Genomic DNA, 17,249 nt, shown 5'->3' on the forward strand with positions numbered 1-17,249 from the left:
TGTACTTATGCATGAGTGTGCCTGTGTGAATATATAAGTGTGTGCATGCACGAAAGTATATTTGTGTGTACTTGACTCTATGTGAGTTTGGTTGTGTGACTGTACTTATGCGAATGCGTGAGTGTGCACGAGACCCCTGTGTGTGTCTGCCAGTGTGTGTCTTTGCCTGTGGATGTGTGTTAGGGTGGTTGTGTGAGTGTGCAGGAGGAGGCTGTGAGGACATGTGCCTGGGTCAGAGTGTGATGTGTCTGGGACAATGTGAGTGTGCCTGTATGAATGTGTGTATACATGCTATGTGAAAGTGGAGTTGTGTGAGTGTGTGTGGGCGTAGACTGGTGTGAAACTATGTGAGTGTACCTGTGTGTAGGCATGAGTATCTGTGTGTGAGTGGGTGTGTGAATGGGTCTGTGCACTGGGGTGGTTCCAGGGAGGGTCCCCCTGGTCCTCAGAATAACCAGACCTGCGCTGGCATGGCTTTTTGTGCCATTCTTACTCGGATGGCCAGAGCAGTGTGCACACCCATGATGTGTGGTATTAGCCAGGGCTGAGAGTGAGCTGGGGCAGAGAACAGACTGGAAAGCCAGGAGAGCAGAGAGCTCTGGAAGATCCAGAGGGTGGGTGGGTGATGGGACTCACTCCTCAGCCCCCAGCCCGCTGAGGTTGCTTATAGGGAGGCTCTGTTGGAGAAGATAGGGCAGGAAAACCCCTATAGCATCAGACTCTTCACCTAGGGCAGAAAGCCAGTTTTATCAATTGGGAAATGCCTGTTTGTTTGGAGGCTGTGTGTTCAGGATGCTTTTAAATACTTTTCAAAAGTCAATCTTTTCTTAATCATTTGTCTGTTAAGCTAGGGTTGACAGCATACTCAGAGGAAGCTGTTTCCCTCAAAATTATTGCTGACCAGGCCTTTAGTGACGGATGCTCTGTGTGCCCCACTCTATAGCAAGAGAGAAACTTGACATCACACCGGTGCATGCATCTGGGTTGCACATTCAAAAATCATTTGGTTTGCAGTTTAACATTTTTCTAAGTGTGAATTGGTGTGTATACATATGTGTGCATGCTCACTGGAGGCTAGTGGTCAACATCAGCATCTTTCACCTTAGTGTTTGAGATATTGTCTCTTAACAAAACCTGGAACTTCTCAATTCTACCAGACTGCCTGGATAAGGATCTAGCGAGACTCCACTTCCCAGTGCTGATGATGCAGGTGTCTACTGCTGTGCCTGATTTTACATGCATGCTGGGGAATTGAACTCGGCTCCTTTTGCTTGCAAAACAAACTCTTTACCTCCTGAGTCATCTCTCAATTTTGTTTTTGTATGAGATATTCTGCCTTTTGTTTTTTTCTTGAGGAAGATCCAAGCAAAAGTCATAAGCCAATAAGAACCAGGGCGAGACGCTTTCTGAACCCTGCAGCAGTCTGGGTCCATACCCTGTGCCAGCCAAGTAGACGGCCTGTCGATGTGGATGCAGAGTGGAAGAAGCGTGGCTGCAAGCCGCAAGCTATTTATAACTGTCACTCCTGTTTGGAGAAGGGTCAGCACCGCCTGTGTGGATGTGCTTTTATACTTCTGTAATCTGAAATTTCTTTTCATGGGTGTTTGACCCAAGTGGGTCTAACCTTTATGAGGCCTTGTCTCGCTTGAACTTTGAAGCTAATGTAGCCAAGCACACTCGGTGACTATGCTGCAGTGTTTTGTGGTAAGAGCTTGTGGGACAGCAGCTGCTAACATCTGGGACAGCACCAGAGGATCTGCCTCTCAAACTTCCCTGCACCGGCTTTCTTTCTCTGGCAATCCGGGAAAGCATTCTCTCTCTTTTATTTTATTTTTTTTAATATTTGTGCTGATGGATGGTTCAGATGTGGTGTTAGATGGCCCTTTTCTCTTTCAAGTCTCCATCACCCATTGTTGAATGAGAGCCCTTCCAGGCCTTATGCTGGGACCACAGTCCACATTTTGGCATTGTGTTGAGCTTTGATTGATCATTGAGGATCAATGTTCGGTGGATTCCATGTTTAAAGAAAACAGTTTTATCTTTCCATCACTCTTCCAGCAGCGACTTCTTTCCTTGTTTTTGTGTGTGTGTACAGGTTCACTCACTATTGCGTGCTGTGTGAAGGTCAGAGGACGACTTCAGGCTTCTGTCACTTCCCACCCGTGTGTGTATGTGTGTGTTGTGTGTGTGCTTGAGTGTGCGAGTGTGAATGTCTCTGCATAGAGAAGAACACTGGGCGTCATCCTCCGTCACTCCCTGCTTTATTGCCTTGAGATAGGGAGCCCTCAGCTTTTCAGCTGGGCTGTCTAGCTAGTGAAGTATTAGGATCCACTTGTCTCTGCCCCAGCTCCTGAATGCTTGTTTGTAGGCATGCACAGCCAGGCTTGGCTTTTTATGTGGGTGCTGGTGATTCAAGATCAGGTGGTCATGGTTACTTAACAAGCACTCTTACTGCTAGCCTAACTTCTCAGCCCCTCCATCTTACTTTTGAGACAGGGCCTGAAGCAGTGGACTCAGCACTGTGCCCTATTCAGTACACACATGTTGTGTCCCTTTTCTAGTCACCTGTGTGAGAATCTATGTCATCATTATGACCCTTTTTTATAGGCAACTCTACTTTTAGAATGAGAAATAGTGCTGAACAAACTGACTTGTACTTTTCTGCCTGTTCTTACTCTTTCTTTGACTCAGGCACTGATTCAAGTGTGAAGTTCCAGAGATAGGAAGGAATAGGTGCAAAATTATATCTTTAATTTCCTCTTTTCCCCTTTAGGCAGTCCTTCCTACAATTTGTGGGCCCTTTGTTGACACGAACACTCCTCTGTAGTCTTGGGTAGTGGCCCTGATGACACACGGACAGGTTCTAGGCCCTGGAAGGAGGGATAGATGAGGGATGAGTGCTGAGAAGTAATGGCAGCTGATGGCAAAGGTTCTCAGATTGCTGCTTCATTTCACCTCAGAGGGGAGGACTGTCAGTCAAGAGTGCATCTCTCTATCTGTCCTCTGCCAGACTCTACATCCGCAGAGAGGAGGATGCTTAGCTTCTCACATGGAATATTCTGTACCAGTTTCACAACACACTCTTGCTTTTCCACTGGACTAGAAATACTTGATGCACAGATCTCATTTTCTTCTCTTCTGAATCTGGTACAGTAAGTGCCCACTGCAGTTTAGTGGTAAGAAGCCTAGCACTTGGGAGGCAGAGGCAGGCAGATCTCTGTGAGTTCGAGACCAGCCTGGTCTACAAGAGCTAGTTCCAGGACAGGCTCCAAAACCACAGAGAAACCCTGTCTCTAAAAACCAAAAAAAAAAAAAAAAGAAGAAGAAGAAGCCTGCTGTTGGAGTGATGTAGACCATGGTTGTCTCCTGATTCTACCTCCCTTGTTGAATGGTCTTGGAGAGATTACCTGACTTGGTCATACTTTTGTTCCTTTTCTAAAAATAATGAGCCTTTTTCCCAATCATGCCCACTGTAAAATGCATGCAAAACATGCCTTTAGTGTTGGACATAGCTCAAGTGCACAAGAAGCAAATCTTGGATCTCTACATTATGGGACATAAAACAAGACAAAAATAAGTGAATGGAAGGTACCAGGCCTTTTAGATCAAATAATTCAGGAGATCCCTTCTAGTTTAACAAATGCTATGTCATCTTGTCCTTCTGAATCTACCTAGACCATTTTGATCCCCAGCTCCTTAAGTGGGTTCCAACTGACTTCCTGGCTCCTCATCCAGGTTGGCTTGACTTAAGATTCTGGTCCAAGCCAGCCAAACATCAAACCCAAGTTTAGGAGTATGTGTGAGACTGAGCTACCACCAGGTCTCAGGCTAATGTCTACTGCTGGGAATTTTTCTGGCTCACTATGGCAGTCAGACTGGTGTTGACTCACTGTACCCCCCATTGGTGACCATTGACCCTGCCAGGAATCCAGGTTCAGTATCTATCCTTAACTCCATTAGATTAGTTGGGGCTGTGTCTCCACCTCAAACTGACATTAGCACTTTTCTTAGAGTCTGTCCTGACATGTAAACTTGCATCTTTACCAACGCTATTATCAATGTACCCCACTCCATCATTCCCTTGTGAGTGGGCAAGGGCCCATCCCAATGTTTTGGTAATATAAACAATAACCGTACTATACAACACAAACGTGCCTTGGGGAACACATGTTCACCTCAAGATCGAATTGCTGAATTATATATACTTAGCAAGTCAGTGGATACTCCCAGAATGCTTTTCCAAAGGACCTGGCCAACTTAGAGCCAGTTAGTATGCATCTCATTTCCCCATGTGGCCCAGGGTGTTAGTGAGACTTTTAATCTCTGCCAATTTAACTGACCTCCTACTTGTTTTGATTGGTATTTCCCTGCATCCTTGAGAGTGGTTAGTGTTTAATACATTTTTGGCCAGTTTGTTCAGTCTTCGGGGACTTGCCTATGAAGAACCCTTGCCTTTTCTGTTTTAAGATGACTTTCAGAAGTACGTTAATTACCTGTGGTATCCTGCCCTTTAGTCTCCCCATTATCTGGACCACTATTGTGGGTACATTTTCTGTCGTAGCTAATTATTTAATTTTTGAACTCAAATATGACCATCTATTTCTTTCTAGCATTGGTATTTTGTGTGCTGACGTTTTCTCTGGGTCTCATGCATGCCATTCTCAGGAGAGTATAAAAATATATTCTTGTGTTTTTACTCTCTGGCAAAGTGTTTGTGTTTAACTCGTTAATGTATCTGGAATTTATCCTTGTGTAGAATGCAATATTGACATTTCTATTCATAGTTTTAAAATACAGCATGCCATCCACTCCACCCAAACTATATACATCTTAGTGAGGTAATTCTTCATTATAGACTAAACACCTGCACCTAGTTGTCTGTATTCTTTGCCTTTGATTGTCTGGTCCGTTCTGATACTAGTTTTAAAGATGATAGTCTTATGATATGTATCGATATATCAATAGCTGATGGACCAAGCCACTGGATAGCATTTATTTCTCAAAATTATCTTGCCACTTACTGAAAACCTGTTTCTTTGAAGACGGTCCTTAGAGCTAGCTGGGCACATTTCATTAAGCAATCCTATTTAATGGGGATTGGATGGCATTGGGTGTACAGATTATTTTGGAGGTTTCTGTCTTCTCTATGATATTGAGGCTTGTTATCTGAGAACACTGCAGCCAAGTTTTCTTTTATGCCCTTCAGTAAGGCTTTACAGTTGTCTTCATACACATGTTACAAAGGCTTTACGAGCTTTGATCCTAGGCATTTTGCTGGTTTTGTGACTTATCGTGAATAGATACTTTTTTCCCCATTATCTTTTAAAACAGGCTATCATGCGTGATAAATGATTTGGTAACTAGAAAAGTAGTGAGCCTCTCTCCACTGGCGTAAGCCAACAAAGGTTGACCACTGGAGTAGGACAGCAGAGGGGCATTTGCCACCTGGGATATACTGACATCCAAGATTACTTTCCATTCTAAGAGCGAGCGTATGTAGGAAGTGTCAGAATCGGGATTTGACCTTGAGTGATCCCTGAAAGGACTCCCTACCCTTCTCAGCTTCTTCTTCATTTTTTTTTTGTTCTATGACTTTAAATTATCTTTGAAAACTGGTATTTCCTGTGAACTAGTAGAGAGGCAGCCCGTGCATCTCTTAAAACTTCATGAAATCGTTTAGAAGAGTCTTCTGTGTCTTCTCAGGGAAAAGGAGTGCCTCATTCATGGCTATTTAGCCCTAACCCCTTTCCAGCTATTGTGGAATGCACAGTCATTTAACAAAAGATGAGGAGCAATTAGAGAAGCACCTGTTGTCCCTGGGTGAGGCTCTTGGCTATTTTCTGATGAACTATGAAAATGTGGGACTCTTCCCTAGGTACCGCATTCTCTGAGGATAGCAAGACGAACTCCTGACCATACAGCTGTCCTGAGGCCTAATTTCTACCTACTTCAAACTGTTCTTATTTATGTAGCAGAGGCTTATCCAGTCTGACCCAGATGGTTATCTAGCTTTCTTCCCTGCTCTCTCTCTCTGTTCTCCCTCTGTTCTGTTCTCTCTCTCTCTCTCTCTCTCTCTCTCTCTCTCTCTCTCTCTCTCTTTCTCTCTCTCTCTCTCTGTGTGCATATGTGTGCATGATTTTGTGTGCATGTGGAGGCCAGAGATCAACTATGTTGGATGTTTTATTTTTGGGAAATAGTCTCTTACTAAACAGGAATCTCACTGGTTTGCCCAGAACAGCTGGATGGGATGCTGAACTGGAAGGATTCTCTAGGTGTCTTCCTGTCTCTGATTTCCCAGCACTGGCATTAGGGATGGATTCTACCACACTTGCTGTTTTAGTGGGTGCTGAGGATCCAAACCCAGGTCCCCATGCTTTGCAACAAGCACTTTACCTGTGGGAAGATATCCTTAGCCCTGACTATTTTCTTTCAGAAGATGCTCTGAAAGGTGAGAATATAGCTCAGTTAGGAGAATACTTATCTAGCATCTATAGAATCCTGGGTTTGATCCCTAACATTGCATAAAATAGGCTGCTGTGGTCCAAGCCTGTCATCTCAGTGCTTGGGAGGTGGAGGATCAGAAGTTCAGATCATCCTCATCTTTGTAGTGAGTCTGAGTTCAGCCTGAACTACATGAGACCTTGTCTTTAAAAATGGAATAGAATGAAACAGGATAGGATAGAATAGAATAGAATGGAATGGAACAGAACAGAACAGAGCATATACTTTGATTAGTCCATACTCTCCCTTACTTGATGCTCCCATTCCAGAGAGTTCACAGTTTGCTGGCTTCCAGGAGGGCCCTGATAGGTTCTGCACACCTGAAAAGTGATTCCAGAGGAGCCAAATGCCTTTCCTCAATTTGTGATCTCTGTCCCTGTCATGTGTTGGTACAGAACTGTTGAATCTTGAGATTCACAGTATCTTTGACCTAGTGTCCTCATCAGATTTGGTCTTCACGTTTGCTCCTGCACAGTGACAATCGCTGAGCTCTGGATGGTGTCAGTGCATTTTTAAACCAGTTGAGTAATTCCAGGTGGTTCAGGCCCCAAGTGCATCAGTTAGGAATGACGGGCTAGAAGGAGGAGCTCCATGGAGACCTTGCCCAAGTAAGATCTATCTTCATGTCGTACCAGAAATGAAGCGTCTCACAATGCCTTTTGACAGTTCAAGAAGACTCAGACACAAAAAACACTATGGAGCCTGCCTTGGCAAAGCATGCCATCATTGGCAATATTGTCATCATAGCAGAAAACACAGGGAAAATGTCTTCTGACATGGACTGGACCTGGGGCACCATAACCATAGCCTGCTTTAGTTTTCAAGGCTTCGAGGGAAAGACTTCTGAAGGTCATGTCTTTAAAATGACCTGATATACACCTCCCTTTGGTTAGGGATGTCTTCAGGAACTCTCTGAATGGTATGCTATCAGTGCTTCCTCTCTCTTTGGCCTCATCCGAGCTGTCTGTGTTTCCTCTGGTAGACAATGATCTGGGACTGGCCATGGGCACACTCTTTTGAGGATTGATACCCCAGGATACAAGCCCTCATTGGTCCTCAATAGGCTCCGGTTTCCCTCCAGAAACTTGGTCTCTTGGCTCCACTGCAGACTTGAGAGACAAATTATCTCTTTTCCCAGGAAGTGGAACCCACCCCTCTGTCTGTCAATTGGCTCCATCAATGAAAGCTCTTTGTACAAACACTGCCATGTGGTAAGAATGCAGCACCAGGCTATTTGATGCTCCTGAAATCCTTCTCAGCAGGGTCCCTCCTTGTTTTGACTAATCATTTCTTTTCTATTACTAACTGTTATGATTATGAGAATTGCCTGTGTATGGCCCAGTATGTCAGAGATCCTAATGAGTGTGTGCAGGCTTGCTGATATAGCCTTGGAACACAGTGGGTTCTCCTGTCCCTAAAGGGGAGGGGCTGAGATGATCGTGAATAGGAGTTTCCTTTCAGCTCCTGAGCCCCTAAAGCCCCCAAATGCTACTGTATTCTACCTGTGCCTTGAACACTTAGGGGCCAGGACTATAGGCAAGTGCATGTGCCAGCCCCCCTCAAAGAGCCCCATAAGTTGATCCAAGTGATTTGATTCCTCAAATTTATGCCGAGGATAATAGTCTCTACCTTCCCGGATGTCAGGAAGATCAATTTTACTAAGTTATATAAAATGCCACATATAATACTTTATATATAGTGTTTATTAAGAAAAAATTCTGTGTTCAATACAGAACTCTTTTGAAAGTTGACCGACACCATCTCTTTGCTCTTTTAACCACTCGCTGTAGAAATCTACTGTAGGGAACAAAGGATATTAGTTTTCTACCAAATCAGAGCCATGGCAAGGAGTAACCAGTGGACAAAGAGTTCTTTTGGTCACCAAGTGTCCACTTACTGGGAAGAAAGAGGTGCAAGGTAAACGCATCCATGTAGTGGACCCCCCCTTGACCTTGACACATCTTTGATCACAAACAAGTCATTTTGTGTCTCTGAACCTTAAGGTTTTTCATCATAAAAATGGTGATAGTAAAAACTCAGTTGTAGAGTAATGTGGTGATAATGTCTGTAGAATATTCAAATATTTAAAAATAATTTGAGGCTCTTCCTTTGTTTGTCCTTTATCCTGACCCAAGCCACTGTTGTCCCTCATCTGAATGGCTACTGTGGCCTCCTGGCTGGTCTATCGCCTCTACTTTTATCCCTTTAACTTGCTTTCACAACAGCCAGAGTAGTACTTAGAAAGTCCTACTATAGAACTGGAGAGATGATTCAGGGGGTAAGAGAACCTACTATGCAGGCATGAGAACCTGAGTTCAGATTCTAGGACCCATGTTCAAAAGTCAGAATGGCTGCACATTCCTGAAATCCCAGCACTTGAGAGGAGAGACACAGCAGAATTACTAATGCCTCCTGGCAACCAGCTTAGTTCCAAGATATCAGTGAAATAACTGGTATCAAACAAAAAAAAAGGTAGAAAGTATCCAGCATACACCAGGCTTACTCCTCTGGCTTCCTTGTGTGTGTGAGACCAGAGCTATGCTTGTGCTGTTGAACTTGAAGTAATCATTACAACCCAATGAATAAAATGGATAGCTGTCATTTTCAGAAGCTCTGTTAGCTTGGCAGTCCAATACAAACTAGAGTCATCAGGGACGAGGGAAGCAGTATTGAGAAAATGTCTTCATCAGATTGACCTGTAGGCAAATGTGTGGGGCCCTTTCTTGATTAATGATTGGTGTGAGAGGGTCCAGCCTGTGGGTGGTGCTGTCTCTGGGCAGGTGGTCCTGGGGTGTACAAAAAAGGTAACTGAGATCTAAGTAAAGTGGGAGCGTGGGGACCTTGGGGGAAGGTTGAAGAGGGGAGGGAAGAGGCAAGGAGGGGAGCAAAGAAAAATGTAGAGCTCAATAAAAATCTAAACTGTGAGCTGTGTTTCTCCACAGTCTCTGCTTCAGTTCCTCTCTCCAACTTCCTGCCCTACTTGAGTTCCTGCCTTGGCTTCTGCTATGACCTGCTGTATAAGCCAAATAAACCCTTTTATTTATGAATTGGCTTTGCTCATGTTCTGTCCCAGCAATAGAAAGCAAATCAGGAAAGAAGCTAGTGTAGCTGGTAGGTGACATTCTAGCCCGTCACTTAATGAAGTCCTGTATAATTCTTTTGAACAGTTACAGTCTTTTGGTTTTACTTGCAAATGTGCAGGATTTGACTCATCCTAATCTAAAGAATCCAGACTTTCCATTGCTACTGAGTTAGTCCAGGGCTTCATTTGAAGCTGATTCCTAAGGGCATGCAGTTGTCCCTGTGAGGTTGTGCTCACACGACTATTAGCATCCTATATGTTATTCCTTTACCCCAGGGCACCAACCAACATATTGAGGAGAAGATCCTCAAAAGATGGCCAGCATTGCAAAAGGAGACCCTAGTTGTTCTGATGCAGATTTTGGTACAACTCCACCTCTGGAAGGTCACCTCAGAACCTCCTCCGTCTCTACACTGGCAGAGTACTATGCCTGGTTCTCATCACCACAGATTGCAGACATCTTTGCTCTATTTTTTTCCCCAGTGATCCTGAGATCTTCCAAGTTTCTGTTGTTGACAGGAAGATGTCTGGCGTAATGACTCTCCTTGCTTTCTGTTTTGTGTCACGTCTTTTCACCACGTGCTCAGTACGTAAATAAGAGTCTCAGCTTCCCAAATGGCTTCAACAGTCGGCCTTACCCTTTAACAAAACCTGATAACCTCTGCTGTCAATGACCCCTGTTATCATGGTGCCCCATAAGGGCTCAATTCCCTCTCCAAGGTCCTGAAGCCACCCCTCGGACTCTCCTATAAGTCAATGGTGCTTCCTATCCAGCCTATTCTTGATGGGACATGAATCTGAGTCATCTTTGTGAGCAGAGAGGGGAGAGAAGGAGAGCTGAACTCAGGTTGGAAAGTGTCATAGCTACCGATGGCAGCTAGAAGGGATGAAGAAAGTGTTTGTTTTGTTTTGTTTTGACTTTGCTCTCAAATAATCAGTTACCAAAGAAGAAAAGGCAAGGGAGTGTGAAGCGTGTTCATGTTTATTTGGTTGCTGTCATGCATCTCTGACAGTTGTGAGCAAATCCTCTGCCAGGTTATGTCACCTTCTAGCCAAGCTTGCTTTCGTCTCTGTGTGCTGTATTTAATGCAAGGCATAACAATAAAATGGATTAAATTTTCTACACACTTTGCACCCATAGCAAACCTCGACATCCAATATTTCCCCATATGCCCCTGACTCCTGGATCTTATCTATCTCTGTAGACTCTCAAGGACTTCTCCAACTTCTCTGGGAAGCCTTCCAACACTCAGTTGCAGCTCCTTTAATTAGCTCTGCCTCGGTGAGCAATGAGGAAAGAGCTACTCTGACAGATCCTCATTTTGGAGAACAAATGTTGAGTCTCCACTGAGCACACCACCCAACATGTTCCTGGGCTTTTGGAGAACTAATGTTGGGTCTCCACTGAGCACACCACCCAATGTGTTTCTGAGTACTTACACTTCTGTCTTTTCCATAATCCTTACCTTGGCATCATTTTCTCATTCTCCTAGCTACTGCTTCCAAGCCTTTAACCTATATTTAAGCATGCACTAATCTTATTCAAACTACAATCTTCAATCTTGACTCTTTTCAGTCATGAGAACATTATGGTTTGGATTTTCTTGATTGAAAATACTCAAGGGTCTTGAACATTTAAAGGTCCTGTTGGCTCATTCCCAAACCCTACCTCAACCCTTTCTTCTTAAGACAGACAAAAGAGAGGATATAACTTTCGGTAGGAACAGAGATGGACATCTTTGCCTGCATGTCAAGGAAGACTAAATACTGCCTTTTATGATACCAGAAAGCACAGGCACAAGTATATGTAGAGGTCACAAGGTAGAAGGTATCAAGATCTAGACTTTTCTGGATATACAGTCCCATGTTTAAGGGTAGTCCTTCTTGGGTGTACTTTCTGGAGCTAAATAGTCTGCAATGTACAGAATTGTGCAGAAACAATCTCCAAAATGTTTCTCCCAAGAGTAGATCCAAGCTTGAGGGGACTAACTTGTCATCTGCAATACTTTTCATCCCATTTCCTTTACTTTTAACTATATAGACTCGCAATGCCCAGATGTTGGATTTTGCACCCATGTTCCCCAACATCACTCCATATCTTCCGGTCTTGTACTGTGCTCAGCATAATACTGTGCCCATAAAGAGAGTGACTGTATGAGGAGAGTCTTAACTAGATGAGTGGACAAGGGTCTCTGATAATCCAATAATGACAATGATGACAGTTATAGCCACTGACACACTCAGCTCTTCCATGGACCAGCCACTGGGCCACAGTCTCATTTTTATGTAGATGAGAAAATCAAGGCTTACAAGTTCGTTTTCTCATAGCTGTCCAAGACGCTTGGTATAAATATTCAGGGGTTCCTGGTTGGCTTAAGAAGACGGTGAGCCTACTCACTGTGTGAACAGTCATGCATTGAGCACATGTTCACTTTTCTGCAGAAAAACCTGGGTGCTTTAGAAGATTCGTTTGGGAGGTATGCACAGAGTAGGAGGGACCCTTTCTGGCCTAATGCAGGGCATACCATGCCATGTTGCATGCAGGATCTCTAGGACAGCATCATCTCACTGCTGACATTCTTAGGACCCCCCTTCCCCCCCACAGATGTTTAAGGATTCAGATTTGGTTACAACAGTGCAAATTAGTGAGATCTGGCTTCCCTGGTCCTTGTATGGGCCTGGAATTCATTTAGAAGTTCTGAGACCAGGAGGTTGACCTCATTAAGATTCCTGATAAAGGCACTAGCTTTCAGAGCTTACCTGTCTTCCACACATTTTGTCTTTGATGACTTAAGTGAACTCTTATTTCCAGCTTGATGGCTACAAATAAACTCACTGGCTCTCTGCCACCCACCTTGTCTTTCCACTCTTAAACAAAGTCACCTGACCAAAATCACATTAAGAAGCAGAGAGATACAATCTAAAGATTAGAACACTTGGGCTGACCCCATGGCTCTAGAGGGATCAAGTTTAATACCTTGAGGTCCCCATGACACCCATGTTACATGTGACTGAGCCAGTCCCTTGGGCACATATTTCAAGGCATTGGAGACCCATCTTCATTACCCCAGACTCACCATGATCCCTCCTCAGCCCAGAAGAAAAATCACAGCTCAACACTTTTCTCTTTCTTTCAAAGGACTGAGTTTCCCTAGTCTTTTAAGCAGAATATGTTCATCAGTAGTAACCGTGGCAACAGATCAGACAGGCTTCTGAAAGAGCCTGTCTGTATGTAATTAAGAAAAACGAGGGAACAGCCATGAGAGCGGGAAGTTCAGACAAGGAGACCTTGTTGCTGAGCCTAGCCGGGAAGTTGAGGGGGACTTATGCTGATTAGGGCAGTAGATTTTCTTCCTATCTTTTGACCTCCCTCTCTGCTCCCCTTTACAACATTTAGGTCTCCGTCCTGGAGATGTTGCTGGAAGCTAACATTCTGAATGAATAGTCCTGGAAAATTGTTGGGCCCCCAATCCAGGAGAAACATGTAAATGGTTAGAAAGTGGTCCTAGTACCTTCCTCTAGTGAGATTTCTGTGTGGGTCTAGACCTGCTCTAGATGATCTCTTCATCCAGGCGTGAGAGCCTGGGCAGCCAGTCTTCAGGAATGTGACTGTCTCATTAAGATGCTGGAGCTGAGGCACCTGGGACCATCTTCATTTTTACCACCAAACCCTGAAGCACTAGCTTGCCTGACCTAGAACAGACCTCATGGGAATAAGTGACAGAGCTCAACATTGTCCCTGGGATCTGAGCCCAGGGCTGTTTTATCGCACAGCACTTATTCTTATCTGAAACCATCCCATTTATCCCCAGGTTGACTTCTGTTCTGTCAGATTTCCATCTCCAGAGATAAATATCGGTTCCGTCAGAGGAAAAGTCTGTCTGCTTTGTTTCTTACTCCCCTTTGCCTCCTAAGTGCCTGGAAAAGTCCAGAGACTTTTTGTTGTGGTAGTGAAAGAATGGATGAGTAAATGAGTAATAAATGGATTCCCAGTCACTCTTACTGCCCGAACTTGAGCCGTTTTCACGAGAAGACCCTGGTTCCCAATCTGTGAAGTAAACAAGACATAGCTCACCAGTGAGGAGGCTGGGGGAGGCATGCCACCTTCTCTTAGAACTCTCTGCTCCATTCTCAGGAAAGGCCCTGGGTATCTGGGAAAGCTTATGTAGAAGAAAATGTTAAGATTTATTCACCCCTGGCTCAACAACCATGCCCTCCCCCTGCCCTGCACAGCCCTACGGGGATGACCACTGTGAAAGCACACATGTATCAGAATGGAGCAACCATATTTCATGTGAAAATTGTTCCTAAATAAATATGAAGAAAAGTTCCTTCTTGATGACATCCTTTCTGGGCACTTGGATAAATGGGAAGTAGCATCCACCAAAGCAAGGTGGGTCTACAAAGCTTCCCTAGATTGCAGATAGAGAAGGATGTTTAGAGCCAACTCTTCATTGCCTACTTTATCTCATCAAAGCCTCTGCTAATTATGGCCACTTTAGGGAGTCTTGACTGTTGCTGAGGTCAAAGTCTATTTGAGGTACTTTCATCTGCCCACAGAAAGCCATCCCATCTTATAACTGGAGGTTTCTCCCCTGCTTTCCAGTTACTGAATAACCACTTCGAGGCTTAATATTAATTACAAACTGTTGGACCTTTTAGCTCAGGCTTATTATTAACTAGCTTTTGCAACATACATTAACCCATTTCTATTATTCTTTATTTTACCACGAGGCTTGTGGCTTGTTACCTCACATCTTGCTTATCTGGTGGCTGCTGGCATCCCTCTGACTCTGCCCTTTTTCTCTCAATATCTCTGTTTGTATTTCCCACCTGGCTCTATCCCACCTTACTGACTATTGGCCAGATCAGCTTCTTTATTTAACCAATGGTAATAAAACATATTCACAACATACAGAGAGATATCCCACATTATTATCTCACTAGAGGAAGTGAGAAGAGCGTGCTTGACCATTGGATACTGGCAAAGGACAGGCAAAGTGCTGTGTGGTCTTGGCTCATTCAGACGAGCAAGGTACCTTCTCATCAGGAGACTACAGTATGCTGATAATGACACACAGAGACCTCACTATGCAATGGGTACCATGAAAAATAAATCTATGGGAGACCAAGAAGGGACTGCATGACTGACAGATATTGGGGACAGTTCCTCAAGTCTCTAAGGATGAGTTGGAGTTCCTGAAGTAGGTAGAAGGCAAAAGAACTCCAGGGATAACAGAGAACATTGTGTTCGGTCATGGGAGGGCCAAGAGAGTTTAAGAAACACAGGAAGTCATAGGAACATTACATTCTACAAGGCTTCACTGTGAGAAGCAAGGGTAAAAGGTTCGAGGAGATGGGCTTTTCAGAAGAAGACCCCAGGAAAGTGACTATATCACATGGAAAGCAGAGTGGCCATTCTGGGTAAGTGAAGGTGCATTGCTTTGAGCAGAGGAACATGATGGCCCCGTGTGCATTTTAGATTTTCCACTCTGGTAGGAGAGAATGGATGAGAGAGGCGCAGAAGAAATTCAGGAGACTTGAGACACCCTTTGGGGAGACAGGAGGATTGCTGAGGCCTGGGGCTATTCTGAAGCTGTGGGGAGACAGAGAGAAGGAAATAAGGAACTGTTTCTGATAAGCCACAATGAGGACCCATGTGTTGGAGGATGCGGATGTGATGCCTAGGACCTGGCTAGGGACTAAACTGGGTGTCAGGAACACAGGGACTGGGTTGTGTGGTAGTCTGAGTTGTAGCCTCTGAATTTGACAAGCAAAGGAGAAAGGGAACACAGTCATAGGAGGAGGAGGGAAGTCGCTGGGGAGCAGGTGGCTGAGCGCAGAGAAAGGAGGGACAGTTACTCTGGAAAAGCTCAGCTAGTGCAGTGTGGAGCGATGCCAGGGGTATTGTTTGGTTTGCAAAAATGAAGACTTCTGCAAGTTGACACTTGGAACCTGGAGTCAGAGGACAAGATGAAGTTGAACTTCAGACTTCTCTAGAGGAGACAGGCTCTGAAAAGTGCGAGGGCTAGGCCGTTACTCTCTTGATCAAGCCTCAGCCTTTTACGTAAGGCTCTTTTCTGAAAGGTAGCCTTGGAACCCCCGGGATGCTCTGATGCACCATCTTTTTGAGAGATTTACTCCACGCATAGCACAGAGCACCCACTCGGAGGATGTGGTTCTTGAGACTGCAACAAGAGGGCCTTACGGCTGAGGCAAGCCGTATAGTCTACTGTAAAAGTGGGGTGAGCGATAGTGGCACTGATCAGTGGGAGCTTGTGGGCCGAGTCCCCCTAGCTGGAGCAAGCAAAGATGTTCAAGACATGCATGGGCCAAAATGCACAGCACAGCAAGGGCGTCCTGGCTCAGTAAGAGCACATCCCAGACAGGGCTAGCTTCTCCCTGTGCTACTTTGGTGCTGACTTGAAGTGAATGGGTGTGTATCTCTGGAGAGATGGGTGGAGAATTCTTGAACATTAGCAAAGCTTCAGTAAAAAAGGCTTCATGAATTCAGCCCTGTCACAAGTGTTCACGAATGCCATGCTTTAGCTCGGGCCTAATGGGCTTTATATAGTACAGTACTGATTTTCTTTCATGTTTTAATAGAATCTGGTTTAATATTTGCTTTCTGCTCTAGCTGCTTGCTGTTGACTGATTCAACACAGAATCCTTCCCTGGTGCCCTCCGACCTTGTTGTGATTCCCTCATTTTGTGTGTTGGCAATTGATTCCTGTCTCCGGCATGAACCACTTTACACATGTCTTGGTTCAGCTGGTGATGGTCACGTGTGTGGATTCTGAATGCATTACTGCCGGGAATGGCTGCTCTAGCCGCCCTGCTGTCCAGAAGGGGGGCTTCTGGGCAGGATTCATTTCCATCCGTTAAACACTGACGATATGCAAGGTTCAGGCTTAGAAACTTGAGGCTATGATCAATCCTGTCTGGTAGGAAGGAGGTTCTCCAGCATAATCTGAAAATGTCGACATGGTGGTCATTAATTCAGCAGCGTTTCACTTTCCTACAGTGCACACGGCCCAGAGTTATGTAGCCAGGCATTTTCACCATTTGAATCATGAGTAGCCATGAGCATCCCAGCGAGGCTGCTTGGTTCGGGGGAAGCAGGTGCTAAGAGCAGGGCCCTGCTTAGGGACATGAACTTGGGAAATGGTCTGGGCATCCATTCTGACTTTGGTTCCTGTAGACCACGTGACCGATGAATAACTAGATTCCTATGTTAGCTTTAGTCTCTCTAACCATTTGAGATGCTTGCTGCATCTTCCTGGTAGGATTCCTTGGAGGGAGGGGCAGGTAAATAATCCATGCATATAAAGCAGCTAGCTGGCTACTCCAAAACGTACATTTTTGCTTTTTTGTGTCATCCAGTCAAAGATGGTGGTTATATGAACCCCTCCCCATTGCTGCCTCTTGTCTACAGTTATCAGTCTGGCTACTCATCCCGGCGGCTGCTCTGACAGCCTTTCCTATAGAGACACAGCCCTGAGCCGTACATATGAATACTAAATTGTATGGAATTTCGTCTATGATTCTAGGGTCTGTGGGGGTTTGGGGAAGGTCTGCTCATATATTATTGAGCTCTGTTCCAAAGAAGAAAAAGTAATAAATTCAGTAACTGTCTTAGATACATATATAGTAACTCTAAACATTC

The 17,249-nt window shown here is 44.6% G+C and overlaps 1 protein-coding gene across 1 annotated transcript in view; it reads left to right on the plus strand.

Moving 5' to 3' along the window:
• Nucleotides 1-17,249, plus strand: part of Ephb1 (EPH receptor B1) — a 436,566-nt gene that overhangs the window by 292,142 nt on the left and 127,175 nt on the right. The window lies entirely within an intron of this gene.

This window comes from Microtus pennsylvanicus, chromosome 3 (assembly GCF_037038515.1).
Source record: "Microtus pennsylvanicus isolate mMicPen1 chromosome 3, mMicPen1.hap1, whole genome shotgun sequence".
NCBI lineage: Eukaryota > Metazoa > Chordata > Mammalia > Rodentia > Cricetidae > Microtus > Microtus pennsylvanicus.